Here is a 25,421-nt window from a genome sequence, read left to right as displayed (position 1 = left end):
TCTTTTTTTTTTTTTTTACTAAATTCTATTCTTCTTCACTGGTTTCCAATGGAAGATATATATTTTTTTAATTGTACACTGGTAACTGGCGAACACTTCAAGTGCACTTTTCTTCCTTCATCAAAGCACAAAGTGCGCTCACACATTCACACACCAATGGTGGCAGGGCTTTTATGCAAGGATTTGGGACGTGAGGCTTCAGTGTCTTGCACAAGGACACATGGGCTGGCAGAGCAGGCATCAAACTTGCGCCTTTTGTTCAACCCCTTTACCTCTGCTCCACAGTCACCCTGAGCTGAGATCTAGTTGAGGATAAGCATGACTCATCTTATGTTCAATCTGTTCTGGCTGTATAGGGTAACTGTTGTGTAGTGCGAGTCCACTCCACCAATACTGAGCAGTTAGAGTAACATTTACAGATAAGCTGACTCACACTTAACATATTCATGACTTTCCCACCAAATGGCATGCCCTTTTGAAAGTGTCTTTGAAACCTAACACACACAAGTTCACAATCGTCCAATAAAGAGGCGGATCTCTACGCTGGACTCTGTAGTACACATGTGGAACACCAGCTGGTCAACACGCACAAAGATACACACATGCACCCAACTCCCTGCAGCTCCAATGGACTTCCTGCTAAGAGTCCTTCCCTTTTGCATGTGTAGTGCTGCCCATTCTCTCTCTCTTTTACACTTGTTTACACAGTGACTCACGCAATAACTGTGCACACATTAATAATAATACGGCCCACATACACCAACCACAAATATGTCTGTTCATCATACTATGTAGATGTTTTTTCTGCGATTTACTTCTAATCCTTATGGCAACATTCTAAAACTATAGTCTCTACTCACATGGTGTCAGTCCAGTGTATAGACAGTCTTATTGATGCATTTTCCTGTTATTTTTGCTTCATATTCCACCTTTGCTTCACCAATACACATAAAGTACTTACTTGGGGATCTCCTCTACTATAAGGCAAAGGGGATATTTACTTATATTCTTCTAATATATATTATTTAGACTCAAACAATTTTTTCCAGACTTGCAATAAACCTGAGATTTAATGTGATAAACTCCAACTTTGGTGGTGTCATCCTACACAAAAATCTAGTGTTTGTCACACATTTCTTACTCTTTAACTAACCTACATGTGTTGGTAAACATAAACAAATGTAATATAAACCATAGAAAAACATCCATCTAAGACAGAGACTATCATAACTTCATCTAGTAACAAAGAACTGACAGATTGAAAACAGTCCAAAAATAGCCTTAAACCTGTTAAAACCTGCAGAACTTTCGCCTCATGAAGGCTAAACCAGACTGTTAAGCCAGACAGAAACACTTCAAAGATGGAAAAAAAGATGTCCTCTTAGCCGGCCCGTTTACTCTTTTGAACCCATTAGAATCTAGCAAACAAGAAGGTTGCTGATTATGTCAACCGCAGAAAAAGTCGAGGAAAACAAATTAGTTGCTATTGCTAGTGGGATGCTATATTGGCATCTAACTTTTATGTCCGCAATTCATCATCTGACTGAGCTTGAATCACAGAGTGTTCCCTTCTGCCCTTGAGTTATGGTGTCGAATAAGGGCTTTTTTATGCAGCAAACATTTCAGTATTGCACTATATTAAAGAAAATGGCCGGTCGCTCATCATTTTAATCACCACGTTTTTGGCAGAACTTGTTTTTGGTTCTTTTTGCTGTTTGCTGTTTGTTTCTTTATTGTAATATTCTGATAAACCTGAGTTACTAGAAAGTTTCGAATTAAAAAGTCTTTCTTAAACCAGTGGGCGATTTGAAATAAATATTTGGGTATTTAACAGATAAATCCAAAACCTTTCAGCTTCTTTGGGCAAAAGAAGTTTGTCAGTTTCCAACTCGCACGTTTCAACCTATTATCTGACTAGTGGCATGCAAAGATTGGGGGCTACTTCAGATTTTACTTTTAAAAGTTACCTTTAAAACTACAAATTCCCAAGCGGGATTATATTTTGAGTCCTAGAATTGCACAAAACAAATGAAGTTTTATCACAGCATTTAGTTTTTCCGTTGGTTTGGACATTAGCTTGATTCATTTCGATCACAGTGGCCACCATCACACCACGGGAAAATGGGATATGGCAGCTTCTAGCTGACACAAAGCTTGTGTTTTCAGCCACTGAGCAACAGTAGTTTCTGTTCTCTAGACATTTACTTCTTTTGCCGTTGAGTTCACTGATCCCATTTGATGGCAGGATTGGTTTTTGGTCTGGGTGCAAATGCTCTTAAATTTAAACTTATGATGTTGACGCGCTGGTGGTAAAGATGTTACCATTCTCTAATGTTTTGGAAGACCTTTATCTTTATTGGAGCAACATTTTACAGAGAAGCAATAATGCAAAACTACCAGTTATTTAAAAACAAAGTTAGGCGCCAAAGCTGTTTGTGACCATTCTAAAGGAAGTAAGACAGTTGTTAAAAAAATGCAAGTCACTGATTTCTGTCATGTGATGAAATTGATTTACTAATTGTATCATTTTGGATAATGACATGTTCATAATGATGTGAAAATGAGACACTCACTAAACAAGTTTCCAAATAGACTCTAAACTGGTTTGAAGTATTTTTAAGGGAGAGAAAGAGCAGTGAGTCAGATCTGGATCTGGTCCTGCATTTCAGCAGCAAGCCGAGCCGCTTGACCAAAACCTCCCCTGAATGAAGGCTTTGTCCACATAGAGGGCTGCATGTGTATGTATGTGTGTGAGAAAGTAAAGTGTGTGAAAGAAAGCAGGACAAAGGGAACACAACAGTGAAAAGAGTGAAAAAGAGACAAAGAAACAGAGAGGATAGAGAGTTTGGTGTTTCTCAGTGTGGAGCTTAATCTAGCAGTACAGGATGTGCAGCCAAACTATTTTCTCTGCTTGGCTGCACGTTTTGTGCGCTCGTGTGTACGTTTGTGTGTCTGCTTGGATATGGGGGGGGGCTGAACGGATGTTAATTTTTCCCTTTACTATAAAAAAATAATAATAAAACGTACATTTGAAGGTACAACATGCTAACACACAACCTAGCCTTAAACAATCTCTCCGTGATACAATTTCTCGATGGGGTCCATAGAAACTCGGGACATTCTGCGAAACCACATGCTTATTTAGAGTGTAAAAGCTCTAAAACAAGATCTCTTGAAGTTTTTATTTGCATTCCTGATTTCCACCGGATTTGACCAGAATTAAAGCAGCTGAAAACTTTGATCGTTAAAAAGGAATTGGACAATTTTTCCAAGACTCCACTTGATGAGATTTACAGGTACGACAGGCGATAAGCTCCTTTTTGAAGTCAATAAAAAGGTGTGCAACTCAATAAAACTCATGAAAAAGGAAAATGTAAGCAGAACTGCCCAAAAAAGGCATTTTTATAGTATCTACATTTAAAGTTGAGGCATTACTTCAGTAAGAAATTCATTGTATGTATGCAAAAATGTCCTTTTTTTATATTTTGCAGGACATGTGTCTTCAAAGACTCAGTGTCAAGGTCTGACTTTGATTATTTTTGACTTTATTAGAATTGTAATATCCCGGTAACATTGTAATATCTGCTGTTGTTTGCTCTGATGCGGGGTTCTTCCCCAGCGGGAGCGACTGGCGTTCGGCTGCTGGAACGCTTCTCCTTCAGCCAGAAGGTCTGCCGTTTGATTGGCAGTCCGTTGGTGTGCGGACACATCCCTGGACGGCACGGCCGAGCACTTCCTCTGAAACATTCATCAGTGTGTGATTGAGCAGAGAATGTGCCGCACAGGCCACGCCCTTTTCACCTTCAGCTGGGCCGCCTAACAGAATGGATCTTATTGCAGATCCACTCTCTCTCTCTCTATAGGAGCTCTGTTGTAAACAAATGGGTACAATGTTCATTTATTCTCATTATTTACACGTTATAACTAATAAATGACAGTAAAAGTTTATGAAAACTGCTTTTAATTTGCATTTATCCTTGAATCGCACAGAAAAGAAACGCTCTCTCTGTCCTATCTATGACAGTTTTGACTTTTGGGAAGCTGATGAAAGTTCGTCTCTATCATTTATTCAAATGTAAAGCTTTTTTCTTCAGCTGCCGAACCTCTTTCCATGATGCGGCTGCGTCGGTGGAGTGGTTTTTAAGTGAGCAGAAGACAGAAAAGTGAACCTGGCATGTACCTGTCGATGCCACTGTTCACCAAAGCAAGAAAGCCAGCTGTAAAACTGTGAGACAAATAAAAAGAAGTAAGGTAGCGAGTGTGTCAGGCTTCAGGCTGGCTTGTGAGCGATAAAAAGGACGCCGTTTGTCACCAGATATTATTGATGTACAAACAAATAGACGCTGCGGGAGGACGCAGGAGTTTTGGAGGCCTTTGAAAAAACAAAAAAACAAAAAGAATCCAAGAGAGAGAGGATGGAGGAAGGGAGGGAGAGACACGTGGGAATAAGAGGAAAACAAACGAGTGGAGAAAAAAGAGACAAAGGTGTAAAGAGAATTGAAATAAAAGAATTTAGAGCGAAAAATAAAGAGAAGAGTTATGGAAAAAAGGAGAAAAACGAGCAAATAAAAGTTACAGAGAGTAAAAATTAGATGGAAGTTTTTCTTTTACCTCTTCCCTTCTTGTCTTCACCTTTACATCTTTCTTTGCCTTCTGTTTCACATTCTTCCATCAGTTTTTTTCCCTTCAACACTCTCCCTTTTCCATTCTCTCCCACCTTTATCCTGTCCTCCTCACCCTTTTAAAGAAATCTCTTTTCAAAGTATCAGCTCTTTTCTTCTCAACTGTCCTCGTTTTTCCCCCTCTTATTCTGCTTTTCTCCTTTTTTGATCCCTCTTTTTAGCCTCTACAAATCTTCTTCCTGATCATTTTTTCTCTCTTTCCCTTCTTCATCCTTTCTCCATTTTTTCCCACTACTGATTTTTTCTTTTCTTCATCCTTTTTGTCTCTTTCTCCGAGTGCCTGTTGAATGAAATAAAACAACCCAATGGATGAAAAATCTTTCTTTCTTTTTTGCCGTATCCTTAGAAATTTTTTAACTTGCCAGCGATTCTTTGAGTCTCAATTACATCTCGGATATTTTAAAAGTGAATATGAAATCTGGACAATCTTTCTTCTGATTCTACCTCTAAAGTGATCCGTCAAGTATAGGTTGTATTCTCAAAAACATTGCATAGTTATTTTAAGATTGCTGGTTTCGATTTAAAGTGGATTCATTTGAAAAATAATATATATTAAATTGACAAAAAATGAATTTAAATAAAAATTGCTTTTCATTATCACAGATAGGACTAATTTAAAGAAAATCAAGGAAACCAAATATGTTACTGAAATCACACTGCAAGGTGTTATCGTATTATTCATACTACGGATGTAATAACCGTTTTAAATAGGAAATCTTTGGTATTTTATGGTCTACGGTCATCAACATGTGAGGCAGCAGCAGAGAGGTATCCATTTCTGTGTCTCTTTTAAAGACAAAGACTGAGGCACATACAGACTGAAATTGGTGGTGGTGGGGGGGTTTCGTGGCCACTCAAATCATTTGGGAAAAATAAAAAAAAAACACAGGCTGATAACGCACAGTAATAACGTGCACACCAGCAGAGATTCAAGTCCACACTTTGAGTGAAGATTTTTTCTTTTTTTTTTTTGGGCAGGACGAGTGGGGTAGCGCTCTCACTCCAGCGACCATGGGACTCGGCGAGTTGCCATGGAAACAGCCCAAACTGCTCCGGAGGAGTGATTGAGAGGGGGAAAGAGGGAGAAATGGGTTGACGGTGGTAGGCAGAGACGAAAAGAATAAGGCAGAGTGGGGGATATTTTGCTCGTAGAAGAATCCTCTCTGATAGCGATTGTTGTTTGTCTCCTCTCAGTGTGGACACTTTGCTGTATGTGTGTGTGTTAAACAATGAGACCAGGCAAAGAGGGTGAGGAAATGTTGGTGTGTGACTGAATTTCAGTCCCACTCCCTGCCTGACTGCGTGTGTTCTGCCTGGGCTTTCGTGAGTTTGTTTTGGGGTTTGCGTTGAGTAATTTTGGCTGTTCATCCCGGTCGTGAGCACATCTCTGCATTTCGTTTGGTGGTTCAAATTAGTATCAGGTTGGGTGTGTGGTTTCACACACTTCACCAGAGTGTGTGTTTTGTGTGTCCTGAGACACAATTGCGCATCTGAATCTCTGTGCATGTATTCGCACGTATATCACCTCTTAGGTATCTTGTATAATTTGTTTTGTGTGTGTGAGTGCGTGTGTCTGCGCACCCCTCCCTGGGCTAGTATCAGTGGTAAGCTGTGATTCAGGCTGTGAAAACACTGACTTGGCAGCCAGAGCATCTTCCTCTGTCTCTAACCGGTTCTGCCAACAATAATCCGTCGCTCATTAACTGATGGTTTATTGCACAAGAGAAAAGGAGTCTGCGAGGGCTGAGTTGCCCTGAGTTGTGGTGATGCTACAGAAAGAGTCGGGTCTCATCAGCTGACTCCTGGAGATGAGCAGAAGTGTCAGACTGCAGCTTTTTATCGGGACTTATCCTGTCCGTTAAACGTCAAAAATGTCTGTTCGAAAGTGGAGTTGGAATAAAAGGGACATCTCTTTTGAAAGAAATAACCCACTAAAAAACGTGTGATTTTCTTTTTTTTTTTTTTTTTTAAGTCTGGTGGAGTTGGTTTGATTGGGTAAGGACTCCAGAAAAATCTTCCCCCTTCATTGGCGTTCCATACTCTGCACTCTGAAAAAGGCCAAATCATTGGCTGAATGGGAGAGCTGGACTGAGCTGGTATGAGGTCATCCGTAGAAAATGGCTTGCTTCTGGCCCCAACCAAATAAAGTCAATATAGTCGCCATTTTTTCACGAAATGGACGCCACCATGTTGGGGTCAGATGTCATCAATAAGCAGTCATTTGTCCAAGTCGGTCTGAGTCAACGTTTCTATGGCAACCACTCTCTCTAATCAGCGACCATGTTAAAAGGACACACCCCTTCCACTGAAAGCGGGCTCCGAAGAGTCGGTCAATCAAACCGGCACCTTTTAAAAATAGTTTATTAACTTTATTAACACTTTTTTTACATGCAAGAAATGTCCTAACTTTATATTTCCACTCTGATGTTTTTGTTGGTTTGACAAATAGTCCGTACACATTCCCACTGTAGCTGAGGCGCACCAGGGTTTACTTTCAAGACAACCAAGCATCTTAATTAAACAGATTTCTCACTTGGGTCCTTCCAAGCACTCAGTTGAACTGATTGCAGATTGCTAATAGAATGTGAACACTTTGGTTTGCTTTCACATATTGCACTTTTAACAGCAAACTGCAGCCTAAAGTTGACCCAACGGCATTGGAAAAATCCCACAGTTCCGAATGCTGCATATGTGCAGAGATTCTGCTGTTATCTGTAGATAATGACAAATCTGCAAGTTTGGGGCTAAAATAAGGATTATCTTGTCCTAAAGCAAAAACCAAACCAGTTGTATTTAGAATTTAAAAAATACCAGAAGTTAACAGACCTTTCATTTTAGTTAACTTTATATAATAACAACAGGTGAACACTTTGTTCACAGTGCAAAATGTTACCTTTGAACTTTGAACCCCAAATCTATACACTTGGATTAACAAGGATCATTGTGATGTAGGGGAACACTTATTTTAAAATGTACTTTTTAAAGTTAAAAATGGTTAATTCTTTAAATGTAAAAAGAAAATATTGATTCTGCAGATGCCCACGTGTATAAACATGTATGCTAGAATACTGTTTAAAAAACATTGATTTCTTTCAATAAAAAGAGTTTTGACACTGTATTTAGCACATGTGGTTGTAGTTTCATTTAGAATGAGCAGCTTAAACTATAAAAAAACACTATATGGGTGGCTCTTCTTTTCTCCCACTGCTTGTCATGTTAATGTTTGGAAAATAATGCAGGAAATGTGAAGATAAAAAACGTCTTACACTAAAATATCCACAGAAAGCTTTCCTGCTTGATTCATTGTGACAGCTGTCCACCAGTAATCTTTAAAAATTACCACCTTGCTAGCTTTCCGGCCATCTCTGGCCTTCCTAGTGATTACCTGGATAAGGTGTGTTAACTCAATTATAGCTTGGATTCACCTGATCTGGCTCATCAGCAGAAACGAGGTTGACGATTGCTGGCAAACAAGCACGGCTGCAGTTTGTTTCGTTTTTATTTCATCCACCTTTAAAATAATTTAAAAAAATTAATAATATGAAAGAGAGAGAAAATAAGTACTGGTGCACCATAAAAAAGTCATAAAAGCCCAAATTTGAAATATAGTAAAAATCTACACAGTTGCATGTTCTGAATAGAGCAAGAGAGACAAAGACGACTACAAGTGTATGCATTCAGTAATCTTCCTCTTTGTGCTGCTGGAAATCACAGTTGGCAGACCAACGTTACACCAAACACAACAGCTTAACCCTTGTGCTATCTTAGATGACCCCCCCCTTCCATTGACGTGTTCTCCCTACCATGACAAAGGTGGATAAAGGTGGAAAGATTTCACATAATCCATGGACACCAGTGAAGATCACAAATCATTGAAGAAAAAAGGTTCAGAGCACTGTCTAGTGGGTCTAGATGACCCAACACCCATTGTTAAATTCAATTTTATTTGTATAGCCCGAATTCACAACAACAGTCGTCTCGATGGGCTTCGTATCGGTAATTGAAGAAGTAAAATATAAAATCAAAAGGATCATGAATACACAGAGTTCAATAGGAAAATATTAAAGTGTGGGTGACATGGCCTATTTTAATAAGCCAAAATATAGTAAATAGTCTCTATTTCATGTTGCGATTGTTTTTAATATTTTTCGAAAAAGAATAAATAGCGAAAAACGCGATATAAACAACGAGGACGGCCGCCGGCTTCACGCATTCCGCCGATTTCGCGCCGCCATGTTTGTGACGTAACGAAAGGCAGACAACATGGCTAGCACCGATAGCGAAGCACAGAGTGATGCTACCGTCTCTATTAGCGATTTATCATCAGATGAACAGAAAGATGAAGAGGAAAGTTGCGGAGATTATCATGATGATGAGTCACTTTTGCAACCGTATGGATTCAAACCCTTTTGCGAAAGTGAGGAGGATATAGCAGAAAGTAGTAGGTCTAGTGATGCCGATGACGATAGCCAGCATGAAGATTCGGCTAGACTCCAGAACACGGCATGGTTAGTTGCCTTTCGTGATTTTATAATATAGCATAGGGAAATTTTTATATCAATATATATACCGTATATATATTAAACATTAAACTCACTCTCTTTTGTAATAAATAAATTTTGTAATAAACGTTAAACTCACTCTCTTTTGTAATAAATAAATTTTGTAATAAATGTTAAACTCACTCTCTTTTGTGCCAGCTTTTCGGTCACAGATTTTCTCTTTTTGTACTGGCTGCTGCCAGTGCTGGTACTGGGCGTTTCTGTTTCGGACGTTCCCACTAGCGATCTCTTGAAAATGGTGGGGATTGCGTTCGGTTTCAATACTTTTTATATCTGACATGCATTCCCATATCTTTCATGAGCTGTGGTGTTTCTTCAAAACAGTCTGCCTCAAAATGTTCGCTGCATAAAGTTGACGAAGCAGTTGGCACCCAATTCGCCCTCGTTCGCTGCACTTGTTTTGTCCATTGTTTCAGCAGCGTTTCTTGTTTTGGGAATTTATACACAGATACACTTTCTCTAGATGTATTGCTACATCCAGCTGCCACAGAACGACTTGGCATGTTGATGATTAACAGATTTAAACACGAGAGAAACGAAGACTACCTGTTTTGTTTGCATGCTGTCCGAAGCGGAACTGCAAAAGTCAATGCCTTTCGTGACGTCACAGGTCATATCGAGGTCACTTCCAGCCTGCGCTCTTAGCGGCAAATTCAAATCTCTGATTCCTTCGAAAGATGTCTATTATTCATATGCTTCGGATTTTTTTCGACGCTAACTATTGGTATCAATAGAATCAGCGTTTAAAAGGCTTTTTTATTTGACAAAGTTGTTCAAAGCATGGCATCCACACTTTAAAATGAACTAACAAACTGACTAAACTAAACTGGACATCTCTGTCCTTAGACCCAGGACGGACAGGCGATTTCCCAGAACTCACAGAGAAGAATTAACTTATCTAACTCTACTTTAGTTAAAGTGCCTAGGATAGCACAAGGGATAAACTGACGGCACTGAAAGTTTTACAGACTACACCAGTGTAGTCTGTAAAAAGTTTCCTCTGACTTCCTGTTCTGGTGAATAATTTAGGAAAAGTTCGTCAGTTGGGTTGTGTAGAAACAGATTAGAAGACTTTAAAAAACAAAACAAAAAACTGGCACAGTCCTCAGTGTGATCACATTGTACCATAACAGTACTGGACTCTGACAGATGGGAATTAAACCTTCAATCTTTAAGCAAACAAAAAACAAAATTGTGTCTTGAAGTGCGTTCTCGTCTCTGTTAGCGTGTCTTAGCATGTTAATTGGGTTATAATGTTAATTGTGTTTAGCGGGCATAACATTTGACTGCTTTGTGATTCTCTAATTAGACCTCTCAGTCAACTCACAGTTCAGCAGGTGAAACTTGAGGTTGGAGAGGAAAGGATTTTACTTTTTGCAGTTTCAACTGGGTGAATGAATCTTTGTGGATTCTTCAAAAAAAAATGTTTTTTCAAAAAAAGGAAAAGGCTTAGATTAATTTTCTGCGTATTAAAAAGAACCGAGCCGACATTTAATAACATTTCTGATTCAAATGGAGTCCCTTTTCATCCGCAGAAATGTTTTGCTTGTGGCTAAATAACAACTTAAATGGACAGTGGCTTTTTTTGGAAGAAAAACCATTAAATTAATTTGAAATAACGTGTGGCTAAAATATTAAGTTCTTACTTATAATTTTGCCCTCTTCAAACAGCTGTCTTTTGCTTTTGAAGCGTCTTAATAGAATAAAACAAGATGTTTGAAAATGTCGGCTCAGCCAGGGAAATAAAAAGGACGAGTTTTGAGAAATGTTTTGAAAATTTGACCACATTGAATTTTCTTACATGTGTCGCTGTTGAAACGAACAAATGGCAGGCAGTGGCTTTTCGGCGGAGGATAAATGTTCAGGCTGGAAACCGCACACTTTGCTGAGCTTTTCCCCACATGCTGGTTCAGTAGGTCACGCACACACGTTCCACTGTCTGTTTGCTGCTTAGCCAGACCCTGTGAACTCCAGGAAGAAATGTTGGTTTCTGCACTCCCACACGCAGCCAAAATCAGTCCATCTCCTTACGTAAGACCTTGAAAAGTTCATCTGGCTTTGATGTAAAATTTCCAACCAAGTCCTCACCTGCCAACTCTGAGATGTGCACTTGTCTCGCACTCATTCTTGGAAAGTGGGATTAACTCTTCAGCCAGGGTAGTAATCTTTAAAAGGTGTGCCATATAATCTATTTTTAATGATACCACCACAAGTATTTACAACCCAGATCCCCCAAAACGGTCATTTACAACAGTTTCTTTACCTCATTATGTACGAGTCCGGGAGGAGGTCAGAGGAAGCGGTCTCTGGCAATGTCATTTATCGATGTCCACTGGTTTTTTTATCTTTACTTTTTAAAACCTTTCCAGCCAGGCTTTTCTAGGAACATGTAAACAGCAAATATCACATCCTATTTTTATTTTTTTTGTCTTATCAATCCAATGACCTTCTAGCTCCTTCTGGCTCATTCAGGGTGATTCATTTCATTGATTAGATATTTTAGGAGCAGCTTTAAGAGCTGTTGTGTGCTTGGCAGATGGTTTAGCTTGTTCTACACAAGTTTCTACTTGGAGGTAGGAGTCAAAGCCAGAAACAAAAGGAGTTTGGTGAACTGCGACGAGCTGGAGTCTACGCCAACTGGAGCTGGAGTAGACCCTTTGTAAAAATAATTACACAGCCTACAACACTATAGAACATAAGTGGCCCGAAAGCTCTGAAAATAGACCATTAAATTGATCTGACCGCGACGTTGGGTTGTTCAGAGTTTGCCATTCATTCTTCTGTGATTGTTCTCACTTTCTGCAGTCAACTGAATGGTTTAAGCTCAAAAATGAATGAAACTCACTGCATTTTTAGCTAAAACTGTGTATGGTACACTTTCTATTAGTGCCATCAATAATCAACAAGTTATTTAACCCTTTAAGAGTGGAGTTTTAGCACTAGTGTTGACATTTTTGGAACAACCGTATCTTCATCCAACCATTTACGCCATTAACGTAACTCCAATGGATTCTGATATACAACACTTGACTCTAGTAGAGTCTTAACGCAACAGAGAAAAACTGCTTTTCTGCGCTTCCGGATCCATTGGAGTTACGTTCATTGCAAAAACGGTTGGAGACTGTTATTCTGTGTTGCCGGCATTGGCTCTGGTACTAGAGGGTTGGATTGCTTCCACTCTAGGATAGTGTGGACTTTGTTAGAATGGGTGGGGAATGGTAATCCTTACACCTTTCTTTGGTTTTGTTTGCTATCACACTGACCACTCCTTGTGGCAAACAATTGACTGAAACTGATCGAACTGCCTGGTAAAATCCGTAATTGGCCAACAGCTGATTAATCTCTTGCGGGCAGGAAAAGAGCTTTTATCCAGGACATAAAAAGGAAGCACGAGGGAGAAACGCGTCAAGCCCTCTGAGTGTCATGTATCAATACCCACCCACACTTCCTCACAACACCAGGCTTAACCAACATTTGCTTCATGACTCCTTCTTCGTCAGAATCATGGGTTTTTTTTCTGCTCTCTAGTCATAATTGATCAACACCATCTACTTCCCTGAGGAAGTTTTAGGTCACTTCCATTCTTTGGTCCAGTGAAAGTCCATGTGGATTCATCAGAGTCCATTTACAACTGAACCAAAACCCTTGCTTTCCGGTGGACTAGAGCTGACTTGACTTGACTTGACTAGGGCTCAATTGTTTAAGAGCTCGGTTGAACTTTCACATCTGTCAAATGAAGAACATAAGGAAACAAACACAGATCTCAGGTCTCAGGAGGGGATTTTTTGTTGATTTCACCTCAGCACCTTACGCAACCCTTGTTTTTATTCAATCTTTTGTTTCTTTGTCATGTGTGTTTCTTAGATAGATAGATAGATAGATAGATAGATAGATAGATAGATAGATCTCTATTTGTCATTGTCATGCATATAACAAAATTAAAAGTGCCTTCTGGTCAGTGGAGCATTCATCCATTTAAAAAAAATGTAAACAACTTACTACTAAAATAATACATAAAACTACATTAAAAGTTCTTCAATATGTGTTTAACAATAACAATAATCAACACAAGAAAGCCCCTCAAACTGACATCACTCTCGCTCTTTTCTTTCTTTTCCATTTCCCGGTTTATCATGTATCTGTGATTAAACCAGCCTGTAGTTGTTTCTCTCTGCAGTTCTCTAACGTGGACTTCCTGATCAGGACAGAAAATGTGCATGTGAAGCTGTGATCTGCCAGACTCCGGGGACCAGACAATGGATTTAGTTTATTTGCAAGGCGTGACTTGATGTGATTGTATCGCTAAAATTAAAAAAGAGGAGGGAACAAACCCCAGAAAAGCTCAGTCTTTTAGGAACTTCGGCAGGCTCGTGACTCTGCTGCTTCTCTGACTGCTCTCTTGTCCTTCACTGATTATAAAGGATCACATAAATAAACTTTATTTTCAGTAATAAAGAAAAAATGCTAACCACATTTGATTTGTCTCATCCCCTCCTGATTACATTAAGAATTATTGGAGCAAATCCGATTTTTATTTGACGTCCAGGTTCATTTAATTAGCCTGACTCTCCGTCTCTGGCTGTGGGGGCCCGTCTCTTGCTGTGGGGGCCCCGTCTCTGGAGCCTCAGCGCCGTTTCTTTCTGGTGCTATGAGCACACAGACACTCAGATCTTTAACCTTTTCCTTGTTAGTTAGTTTACGGGACGCTACAATCATCTCCGCTTCCGAGCTGAAATGAAAGATCGTGTGACTTTAAGATTCTTTCAAATTTTGTTCTATTTCTCTTATTAAAATCTCAAATTGAAGAAGTAATCCAGCACAAAACAACACTAATTCAAACTTCCTTTAACTTTACTTTGCATGGCTTTTTGTGCGACTTGTCTGTAGTGTTCATGTTGTTTAAGATTTTGCAAACAACTGTGCTTTTTTCAGAGTTCACAGTACTAAACAAAGGCTTTTTTTTTACAAAATTCTGAACGCTTTTTCCCAAAAAGGTTGTAAGGAAGTCATATTTTGTTGTACTTTGACATAACCTTACTCAAGAACTTTTAACGTTGCTTAGTTTCTGACCATATTTATTCAAAATACATGTTTTTTAAATATATATATTTTGATACAAAGCAGCTTTTATTTTATTTTTTGCATGTCTTTGGAAAACTCCTGCTTCCAGAAATACAAAGATTAGAAAGTTACAGGATAAAGTATTATCATTTTGCTGATTAGGTTTTCATTTTTCTTTTGGTTTGAGGGAGCAGCACTGATAATTTATTGTTTTCTTTTTATCTTGCATATTCTTGCTTAATATTTCCATTGAAAGACAAGAGGAGGTGAGGAAAAAAGCAAAGCCGAAACCGGCGTCTCCGTAAATCCGTCCTCTGGAGTGGATGGAATTCTTTAGAGTGATGGTAGCACCTTGCAGACTTTCCTAGTGCTCCTGTTTGTGTGTGTGTGTGTGTGTGTGTTTGTGTGTGTGTGTGTGTGCGTGGAACTCGCCCGCCATCTTGTTTAGATTGTGTGTGCACGTTTCTTCACGGCGGTTGAGGTGTGCGCCTCTTGCACGTTTCCAGGTTCCGTAAAGCTGCTCGTCCCGTTGCAGCCAATGTCAACAGCCGGCGCATAACTTCCCATGAGCCTTTTCCCCTACAAGGTAACTGGAGGGCTGCAGCTCATCCAGCTCCATACGAGTTTGCGTGCGTTTGTGTATGTTTTCACACCCCTGTCGGTGTGTCTCCATGGTGAGTGTGTTGAGTGCGCGTCTCCTTTTAAGAAGCCCAAATTTAGTTTCTGACTCTGCAACATGCGTGCATTTCAGGCGAGAGCTGCTGTTTTTATTTATTCATTTCTTTATTTTGCCGCTCTTTGCCACGCTTTGGCGAAGATTTCAGGTTTGCATCAGGTTTAGCTCCAACCAAAGTTTGGTGAGGGGGGGGGGTTCAGCTGGGAAAGCAGAGCTCCCACAAAGCAAGAAGTGCAAATATGTGTGTGCGTGTGTGCAGGTCTTTGCATGCACGCTGCTGTCTTGCTGATTTTGTGCTCATTGGGGGCATTTCTTAACGCTGTGTGTGCACTCATTTTAAAGCACGTGCACACTCAGCGTGAAGTCTCTCTCTCTCTCTCTCACACACACACACACACACACACACCACTGTGTTGTGTAGCAGTGCTTCCACAGAGTGTGCAGCTCCAACCAAAACAGGTACAGTAAGTGTGTGTCTGTGTGGAGCAGAGTGGCGGGTCTAATGCGATTACGTCCCTTGTCTCCGTGCAGAACTGATAAGGTATTAGAGGGCGGGCCGTGATGAGATTTAAATTAATTCAGCCTCCATTCAAATTCACCATGAGATGAGCTGCTCCATTATTTGGCCTTTCAGCCTAACATTTCCCCTCCCCTCATCCCTTCATCCTTCACGTCTCCTCCCGTCGTCCCCTTTCTCTTTTCTTCTTTCACTCCGGCTCGTGACTAAACTACATCCTTCACTCGTCAATCCGTCTTCCTTGCCACTCACTTTCCTCCCCATCTTTTCTTTTTCTGACAGCTCTCTTCCACTCTTTGCGTTTACCTCTTTTTTTTTTCTCACTTCAGTCTTTCCTTACGTTTTTGAATAATTTTCCCCGCTCTTCCCTGCTCTACCTAAGTCTGTCGTCATTAACCTCCCTGTCTGCAAGCGTTTTCGGAGGAACCGTGGAGCGTGAAGGCTGAAAATCACCTGACGGCAAACGCAACAAGCTATGATGTCGAAGCACGTAACCACGGTGATAAGTCCCGCCCCAGCAATCGTAGGGGAGGAGATTTATATCACCGTATTCAAGTGTCTGAACATACGGGTCATCTGGAGCAGGTTTAGCTGTTTTCTGTGTCAGAACTGACACTCAGCTGCTGCTAAACTGCAAAATGAAATCAATGTAGGTGCAGCAGAGCCGCGCCTCCAATGCAAACATCAATTTTTAGGAGCTTTTGACCTCATGGACCGATCATTTTTAAGCACACCTGGTGTCATTTTTACATCTCTTTTTGGGGGTTCTTCAATGGAAATAATCCTTTTCCCGCCACCCACTCCCCCCCCCCCCACTACCACCATCACTTTATGTGTTCTGATTTGATTTGAACCAGAAGTCCTCCCAACCCATTTTTCCTTTTTTAAATAAGAAACTCTTTTTTTTTTAACCAATCTCCTTCATTTGCCTAATTTTTCCTTCCCTCCTCTCAAATCATCTCAACCTCCTTCATTTCTTTGGGGTTTTTTTTCTTACCTTTTTGTTTTTTTCCTTTTCTTATCAGTCATCCTTCCCACCTTCCCTCTTCCTTATAACCCCCAAATCACCCGCTCTCTCCCCCCACTTCCACCCCTTTTCCATCTTTCGCTTGCTCTTTTCCATCTTCCATCCTTCTTCCACTCCTGCCATTGACCCCCACCATTATCCCCCCATTTCTGTCTTTCTTTCCTTCACCCCTTCCGCTGTTGTTGCGCTTCTTTAACAAAACATTTAACCAAATGGAGTGAAGCTTAACCTATCAGAATGAGCAGCTTAACTGGTGTGTGTGTGTGCGAGCATCCCCGCATGCTTCCTATTGCTTGTGCATGCATATTAATGGGTTTGTGCCTGTGTTACTTGGAGCATCGTGTGTGTGTGTGTATGTGTGATTAAACCCAGCCACCATTCAGGGTTGTACTCTGCTGAGTGCAGCCTGCTGTTTTCGTCCAAATTTTCACAAACCGCTCGGTAAATAAAGCCAGTTACAGAGTCTTAGTGACAGCCGGCAACGTTGCTTCATGTTTGAAGATGCTCAGCAGGTTGCCTCAGAGCCCTTTTTTTTTTTTTTTTGTCTTTCGGGCTTCTGAGAAACTCCAAACTGTTTAATTTGCAAATAGACCTTTGTTTTGTGTTGTCATACGTGGGTCAGAGGCGAGTGGGAGTTAAACCGTCTCGCTCAGGGGCAGCAGACGAACTCTAACCCTCCGCCATCACTTTGACTGGCAATTTTGGCTCACAATGACTTTCCCCCCCAATTTCTGCTTAATTTAGAGCTTCAGATAGGGAGGGATAGGCTGTGACAATTAGTAAATGACTCAATTTGCATATTTATAATCACTTTATTTTGATTAAAATAGCTGCCGCAAACCCAAGCTCCAGCAAAACCTCCCAACTCTGAGGGTGTGAGGCTCGGCAAACGAAAGCAGAACCAGCTCATCAGCACTAACACCTGGAAATCAAACATTTCTGAAGCAGGTTAAAAATCTCATGTAGCTGGGGAACACCAGGTACCGTTGATTTCCTGAGGAACGAACACAAAGCGTACTTTCAGTGAATTTTAACCTCATTAATCTGAAAACCCACAGACCTCTCACCAGGAGGAATGACAAATGCACCTTAATTGCGTTGCGTTCTTTGTCAAGATGTCAGGGAAGTGTTGTAGATGATGCATGAAGTTAAAAGAATTTTCCATATTTCTTTCACCAACGCAGTCGTTAAGAAAAACACGGTGTTCTCTGTTTAAATATTTCACATGATTTAATGGTTTTACATCTCACCGAGGCTGGAAAGCAGATATACAAGTGACACCACAGCTGCTCCATCTACCAGGTTTTTTACTCTCTTTCTGTTCATGGAAGTGTTTTGGAGGAAATATTGACGCTCAAAAACAAAGAGTCTTAATCATGAAGAGCGAATTAGAAAATGATTTTGAGACCAGATGATCTGATACATTTGAAATTATTTTGTATACATTTTAGTTCAAAATGATTTTAGAATCTTTCACTTCTAAAAGTTGAATGTAAGAATCATTTTGGCTTTCTTTATAAAAAAAATAAAACTTAACCCTACTGTGATGGTTGTTTTTAATGTGTACATTTGTAGGTAATCTTAAGTTGTTGTTTTTTTTTTACCTTTTCTGTGGACCTCCAACTCAATTTAGAAAGGGCAAAAACTGAAACCTATTCAAATATTACAAATTCACTCGTTCGCTAAAGGCTGTGTCACATGGCCACTACGTACATTTTGCGCATATTGCAGGTATGAAAATTGGTCATTCGTGAATATGCGTGAAAAAGGGAGAAAAGTTGTGGTTCTTTACATGAAATCACATGAAATCACAATCTTTACATGAAATCACAGATTTATCAGGAAAAAACCACGTTAAAACCACAGAAGAAGTACTTATAAACCATGCGGAAAACGCGTAAATCTACGTAGAACATAACCCATGTGTGATTATTGTGCTGTTTACATGTAATGCATCAGTGATTTGTGCCGCATGCACGATATAAAAGTTATCTTGCAAAAATCATTCACAATTGCAAGAACAAGATTTTCGTAATAAATGCATAAACTGCATAATTCTCAACTAAACAAAAACTTAGATCAGCTCAAAACCGAATTCACGTTAACCCGTCGCGGTAGGGAACCGGGGCCCTCTGTCACAGCGGCCCTGTCCCTGGGGGGCTGGCTTCCTGGGCCCGGCGGCCCTCTCTCCACACAGGGAGAGGGATCCCTGAGCTCTCTGGCAAGACCGGGAGCCGGGGATCACATCACATCTGAGCCTGGGCGTGTCCGTGTCCCGGTGGTGTGGGTTCTGGTCCTGGCCCCTGGGTGCCGGCCTTCTTCATATTTTCCAACTGCGGGTGAGCCTGGTCGGGCCATATTTATAACACCCCTGGGGGACCCACGCTACTCTTGGGTGTCCTCTTTCTGGGCGGGGGGCCATCCCCTGCCTTGCTCTCTCCTGGACTAACCGTGGCCTGGGGGGGGCTGCCTGGAGCGTGGGGGCGGGTATTCCCTGGGGGGCCCTGACTCGTGCCAGGGGCTGGAGCGGGGGGATGCTCAGGACTCCTGGGTGGTGGTTGGCCGCCTGTCTGGGGCTTGGGGTGCCCCCCTGGGGCGGGGCCGCTCGTTGGGCCCCCTGGGCGCGGTGGGGAGGCTGCTCTATGGGTCCGGCTGGGGCTTGCACTCTCTACCCCCTGCGCCCCCCTGCTCTCTGGCGTTGGGGGCCGCAGTGGCGATCAGGCTGGCCCTGCCCGGGGTGGCGAATCTGGTTGCCCGGCGGGCGGTCTTTCTCTATCTGCTGTACTGTGGGGTTGTTGGGGAGTCCCAGGCTGCCACTGCTGCTGCGGTGGAGGCCTTGGTGGGGGGCGGCTGGGTTCTCTCCCCTCCTTCTTTTTTACATTCCACCATCCACACCAGAAGAACATCAACACTCACTGGAGCACAGGTGCTATCTCACCTTTGCACAAAAGTTTGCGTGACTGAATGAAATGTTTCACATGTGTTGGTCTGAATGCATAAGTAGGCGTGTGTGTGAATGTTAGTGGTAGTTTGTCCAGATAGACTTGTTTGTGTGTGAACACTTTTGGAGCCAACAGGTGTGTTTGTAACATTTGAGTGTGTGTGGACAGGCCCCGCCCATTTTAGATTTTTCATGCGTCTTAATCTGTCTGTTGTGAGTACAAAGCTCCAGCAACTTGTTGCTTTCTGACGCTTCATGATCTCACCCTCACTACTATAATCACCCCTCTACCCCCCCCCCCTTATCTGTCATCCTTCTCTCTTCTTTCCTCCTTTTCTTTTCCGTACGTTCCAACAAAAGATATTTACAATTATAATTAGTATGAATAAAGTTTAGCTGAAATAACAAAAGGGGTTTATTTAAATATACATCTGGTGTATCATAAGATTCATAACCCCTGTTGTAAAAGTAAAATATGTCCAACACAAAAGGCTTTCAGCTCTCATCTGTTTGCTCAGCTGTTGGACAGGACAAGTTAGAGAAAAAAAAAGGAAAAAAAAAACGAAATTTCAGAAGTGAAATATGCGCTAAATGTATGCAGTAGCTGATCGACACGGCTTGCTATTCAGGTCAATGAATGTCAAATTCCCTCAATTGTAAATAGTTTAACTTTCAGATGAATTTACATGCTTTCAGATGGGTTTGAAAAATATTCATTTGAGATATTTATGAGAACTTTTTGAAAAGGCAATCGTTTTTTGAACCCTTTGACATTTGGCATCAAAATGCAGAGCATAGTCATTAATGGACAGGCTATCTTCATTGATTACAGGTTTTGGCACCATCTATTTCAGTCTTGGTTTTTTTATGTTTCACAAAAGCCAAGATCTTTTTGTCTCTGAGCTGCAGTTCTAGTCCAGTTTTTTTTAAACAGTTTTAACAAGCCCAAGGTCATAATTTACCTTTTGCATTCTGTCAAATTATATTACCATTTAATCTAAAACAGCTTTGCACTGCTATGCAACACTTGAAAAAGTGAAGTGTATACACAATCAATGTCAAGACAGATGATTATTTTTACACAGAGAAAAGCGCCAAAACTCTTTACATTAATCAAACGTTTCCACTACGTTAATTACGTAAACAGTCAACCGTAAAAAGTCAAAGAAGGTGTTATTCTGCTGTCGCCTGCAACATCTTGAGTGTTAAAGGGTTAAACTCGTTTTATGACCATTTCTGACATAAAGTATTCAATTTTATCTACAACACTCGAGGCTTGATTTGGACTCGGACAAACAACAACAACTCGTTGGTGATTGGTTAGAGATAAAAACCCTTGGTAATTTGGGAAATGGAAGTGTGGTCTAATTGCAGTTTTGTGGCGTATGTCGTTGTGAGTTGTTCCAGCCCTGTGGCAATAGTAACTAAAATGCTACTGGGACCCACTTGTGATCAAATGTGTGGAATGAGCACAATTATTTTTAAGGATAATCATCACTTGGTGTTTCGATGGTGATATTTAGAAGCTCTGCTTGTGACGAGGGCCATAGCAGACAACTCATACACCGTTAATCCTCGCCAGGACTCTTGGTGGGACCATCAAACACTTGAGTCCGTTAATGGATGTGTTGACGCGGGTCACTGTCCACATTGTCCTCCTTAACCACGGTGCAAACATGGTGCAATTTAGTGGTTTTAGGCGGAGTTACAAAGGCACCTGCTCAGGAAATGAGCTGCAGATCTGTGTGTCAGTCTGTTTCTTCCTTCCAAATGTGGTTTTTGAAAAGTTATTTCTTAAATATGTGCTGCATTTGAGCATTCCAGCTTTCACCTAAAATTCTTCATCTGGTCTGACATCCTTTCAGAAAAAAGGTCAACATTTGTGTAAAAGAGCTGCCACATTGCCTGTGTTAAAGGACTTTATAGCCCTGACAGCAGTTTTGTAATTGTTGCAGAGCTGAGATGATTACTTTCACATTTTTAGGAAGAAAATCAGAGTTTCCTCATTTCCTGATCCCAGCTGGTGAGGATTTATTGCGTTTTTTGTCTTCTGATCTTTGAGCCTAATCTGACTAAAGGTTGCTTAACAAACATGACTTCAAACAAGGTTTCAGTTTTCCTTTGTTTAGTGGTTTTAACCCTTTGTAGAGCTCGTTGGCATTTTACCTTAAATGGAGGGAAACAAAAGCCTGCTCATTAGTTTGGCCATTGTGGCTTAATTCTATGTTATGAAGAAGCTGTAATCTGTTTCTGTAACTAAGGAAGTGTTTTGGCATCCATGTCTGGCTGTGAGGATGGGTTTGAGCCATAAGACAATCTTTCTATTATCACAATTGTCACATTTTATTTCCAGTTTTTACGTAGCGCTTTACTTGACTTTATTTTCAGATGTAATAGTATACTATGCATTAACCTGACTTCTTGGGGTAAACTGAAGGAAAATGGACTGGACTGGACCCCAGCAACCCTGTGACCCCAAAAGGATGGATGGATGGATGGATGGATGGATGGATGGATGGATGGATGGATGGATGCGTTGGGTGGATGGATGGATGGATGGTTGGATGGATGGATGGATGCGTTGGATGGATGGATGCGTTGGATGGATGGATGCGTTGGATGGATGGATGGATGGATGGATGGATGGATGGATGGATGGATGCGTTGGATGGATGGATTTTACTGTTAATATTGAGTATGAACTAAAAGACACCTCAAGGATCAATAGAAACTATTTGCATTAAAGCTTAAATTATCCTTGTTTAATCAACATCAAAGCTAAGAGAAAGAGTCAAATTTCAGGCTCTTTATTAATGTCACACAACAGCCTACGCTCTGGACATGTGATGGGAGGACAAAGTTTGGTTTGTTTGATGTTTGTAAGCACAGTGTTGGAGAAAAAAAGTGTGAAAGAAGAGTGAGAGCAGAATGAAATACGACTGAAGTTGTGAATTCTTTTAGTATAACAAAATGAAATAGTGTTATTTTATCTTGTCTAATTACTCAGCCGTTCAGTCAATAATCCTACTTGTCAGACTAATAACAATGAACAGCTTCTACAAATACTAAGGCAAAAAGGGATACTTCTATTTAAAGTACTTTAAATCAAAACAATCTCATATGAAGGCTGACACTTGGGTGTGACTGCAGAAATGCATGCTGGGAACCAGGCCATGGACTGGAGCCACGCCTTTGCCTGCCTCTAGCCTTAGTCACAGCTGCCCTTCATGGTGGATCCAGGCCACACCTGTACGGGGATTCCTCACCAAATTATAAGATCGTAGAGCGCTCCATGAACCCGTAGGGCGAAAATGTTCATGCCCATTGATTTCTACGGGAATGCTGCGAGCGACAAGTCGTAGCAAACACCCAAAAAGGGGAAGTAGGTGAGATGTCTGCAACAGGTTTATCGTTTTTCGAACCCTGTACACTGCTCAGGGAACCTCTTAGTCCTGTTTAAGTGTTATGTGTGCCTGACTGTTAGAATTTAGGAAATTGGACAATCAGATCATAACAATCAGAACCATGCATCTGGCATTTGCATAGGGTCAGTACGCCCATCTTACTAATGGCTAGAGTGTAAGGGCATCGTATGACAGCATTACCCATGCATCATGAGTGCATGCGACTTAGAATATCCTTACGAATCCTTCAACACATTGTTGCATTCCATTGAGGCGCCCATACAAACCTCAAGGGAACTGCAAGACACACCTGAGCTCCCCTCAAGATGTGGCTGCATCTCTCTACGACCCTCTACAGGCCTGGACAACCCAGAAACCAGTCAAGGTGCTTGTGAGTGAGGCTTCAGGGCTTCCCGGGTGAAGGCCATTGGCAGTAGGAGGCTGCTTTAGAACTTTTGCTTCTCAAATGTTTCTTGCTGTTGAAAGATGACTGATTAGGACTGAGCAGGTAGAGGTTTTATACTCCAAAACTCAATTACATAAATTTCTTTTTGCCAAAGAGATATGCAGTCGCTTCCTATGAAAGTGGAGTTCACCAATCTGTGACTTTTCCTTCTCTGTAAGTCACTGGAGGAGAAATATTACTGCGTATTGTTTTTGTTTTTGCCACATATGATTTAACCCTTGTGCTATCCTATGGGGTCCAGATGACCCCACCCTTACATTGACGTGTTCTCCCTACCATGACAAAGGTTGATAAAGGTGGAAAGATTTCATGTAATCCATGGACACCAGTGAAGATCACAAATCATTGAAGAAAAAAGGTTCAGAGCACTGTCTAGTGGGTCTAGATGACCCAACTCCCAATGTTAAAGTGCCTAGGATAGCACAAGGATTAAAAATATAGGTGACACGAAATAAGGCATAAATCGAATATAAAGAGAAAGGAGACTCGATCCTTTCAGCAATCGGGGCATTGTCAATATCTGATTGATTTATGCACAAATAAGCAACATTCAAAACATGTCAGCACAGGGAAAAAAATCCAAATATCTGCATAGATATGGAGTAGTCTGCAGAAACCAACGGTAAACAAGATAAGGTGTGTGCATGCCTCAGCGCCCCTGTTAATCTGGGCATCTCGTTCAGGGTTTTAATAAGTGAGATATGAGCTTGTGAAACGTATTGCTGAGGAGATCCTTTTTTAATGTCCAGCCAATCAAATGAGAATACAGCATGTGAAGAGGGAAAAGCTCCTAAAACATCCCAGCCCAGGACGGTTAAAAAACAATAACCAACTCCTGGCTGCATCTTCATCTCTTCATGTTCCTGCATTTTATAGCTTTTGGCTGGAAACAACCATGTGAGAGTTTGGGACATCAGAGTGGAATAAAGGTTGGAGGTAGTGGGGTGAAAAAGCGACCGGTGAACCGGTATAGTTGGGTTCAAAACGAGTTTCCATTCTAAACCACAAACAACCACTTTGTCTTATGGGGCAACAAAAGGGTGTGGTTGATATCAGCATGTGGGCTTTGATTTGACTACATTTGTCTAGTCTTGATCTAATTTTGTCTAATTAGTTTGATTCATCATTGCATGAATATATAACTGAATATTGTATTGTTTTTGTGTATTATTCTTATTTGACTGCTTGAAATAAACCATTTCATATCAAATTAAGAATCAAAACAAACCCTGTGTTCACTTCAGACATTTTGTAAGAAACAGAGATGTAGCTTTTGTGTCTAAATGACATCTTGGAGTTTACCTGTTTTCCCAATCTGTCTCTGATTTTATTCTCATACATCTTCTAGATTAAAATAACATTTTATTCATCAAAGACCCACTCAGTTGATATTTGTGTTGTTGTTTTTTTAAAGTTTTTAACGTGTTCTTGTGACATGTTTTCTGATGATGGAGGACTTAGATGAAGAAAATTGGCAAAGTTGCATTTCTGAGTTTTTCTTTATTTAAATGGTAGCAGATGGGGGGGGGGGGTAGCTTGAAAAAGAGCTTATTTGTGACGTAAAAAGTTAGGGCTGCACAATGTGAGGAAAACTTATATTTTTCATCAATATTGCGATGACTTGAGATATATGAACAAATGGCAAAACAACTAAATACATCATTTCCATTTCACTGCAATGGTTTAACTCAACTAAAAGTCAACATCATTTAAATGACACTCCAAACGACCCTTGTCTACATACAGTAGGAGGTGAGCATCTAACATAGAAGGGCTCCATCCGATTGGTCAGTGATGTAAAGGGGTCCATCCGATTGGTCAAATGAATAAATGGATTTATTTCATTATTCATTAAATACTTCAAGCTGCTTTAGGTTGGTCTGCACCAACAGTCCCTCCCACAACTCAGAGGCAAATTTCTAATGAACTACTGCCGCTCTGCAGAAACTATGTCCTACAAAACTACAGGCTTTGTTGGGTTTTGGCTAAAAACAACACAATGAAAATCAAAGGAAGGCTGGGAAGGCTTTTAAAATAGATCAAAAGTGGACATGAGTGGGGTCTTTAAATACAAATGCTGGCATT

General features: G+C 40.8%; 1 protein-coding gene across 2 annotated transcripts in view; it reads left to right on the top strand.

The window, feature by feature from the left end:
- Positions 1-25,421, top strand: part of LOC101174441 (zinc fingers and homeoboxes protein 2) — a 149,033-nt gene that overhangs the window by 69,072 nt on the left and 54,540 nt on the right. The window lies entirely within an intron of this gene.

The sequence above is a fragment of the Oryzias latipes genome, chromosome 11 (assembly GCF_053564925.1).
Source record: "Oryzias latipes strain Hd-rR chromosome 11, Olatipes_Hd-rR_3.1".
Taxonomy (NCBI): Eukaryota; Metazoa; Chordata; class Actinopteri; order Beloniformes; family Adrianichthyidae; genus Oryzias; species Oryzias latipes.
The sequence above is the reverse complement of the archived record's forward strand: the minus strand, read 5'-3'. Positions and strand labels throughout refer to the sequence as shown.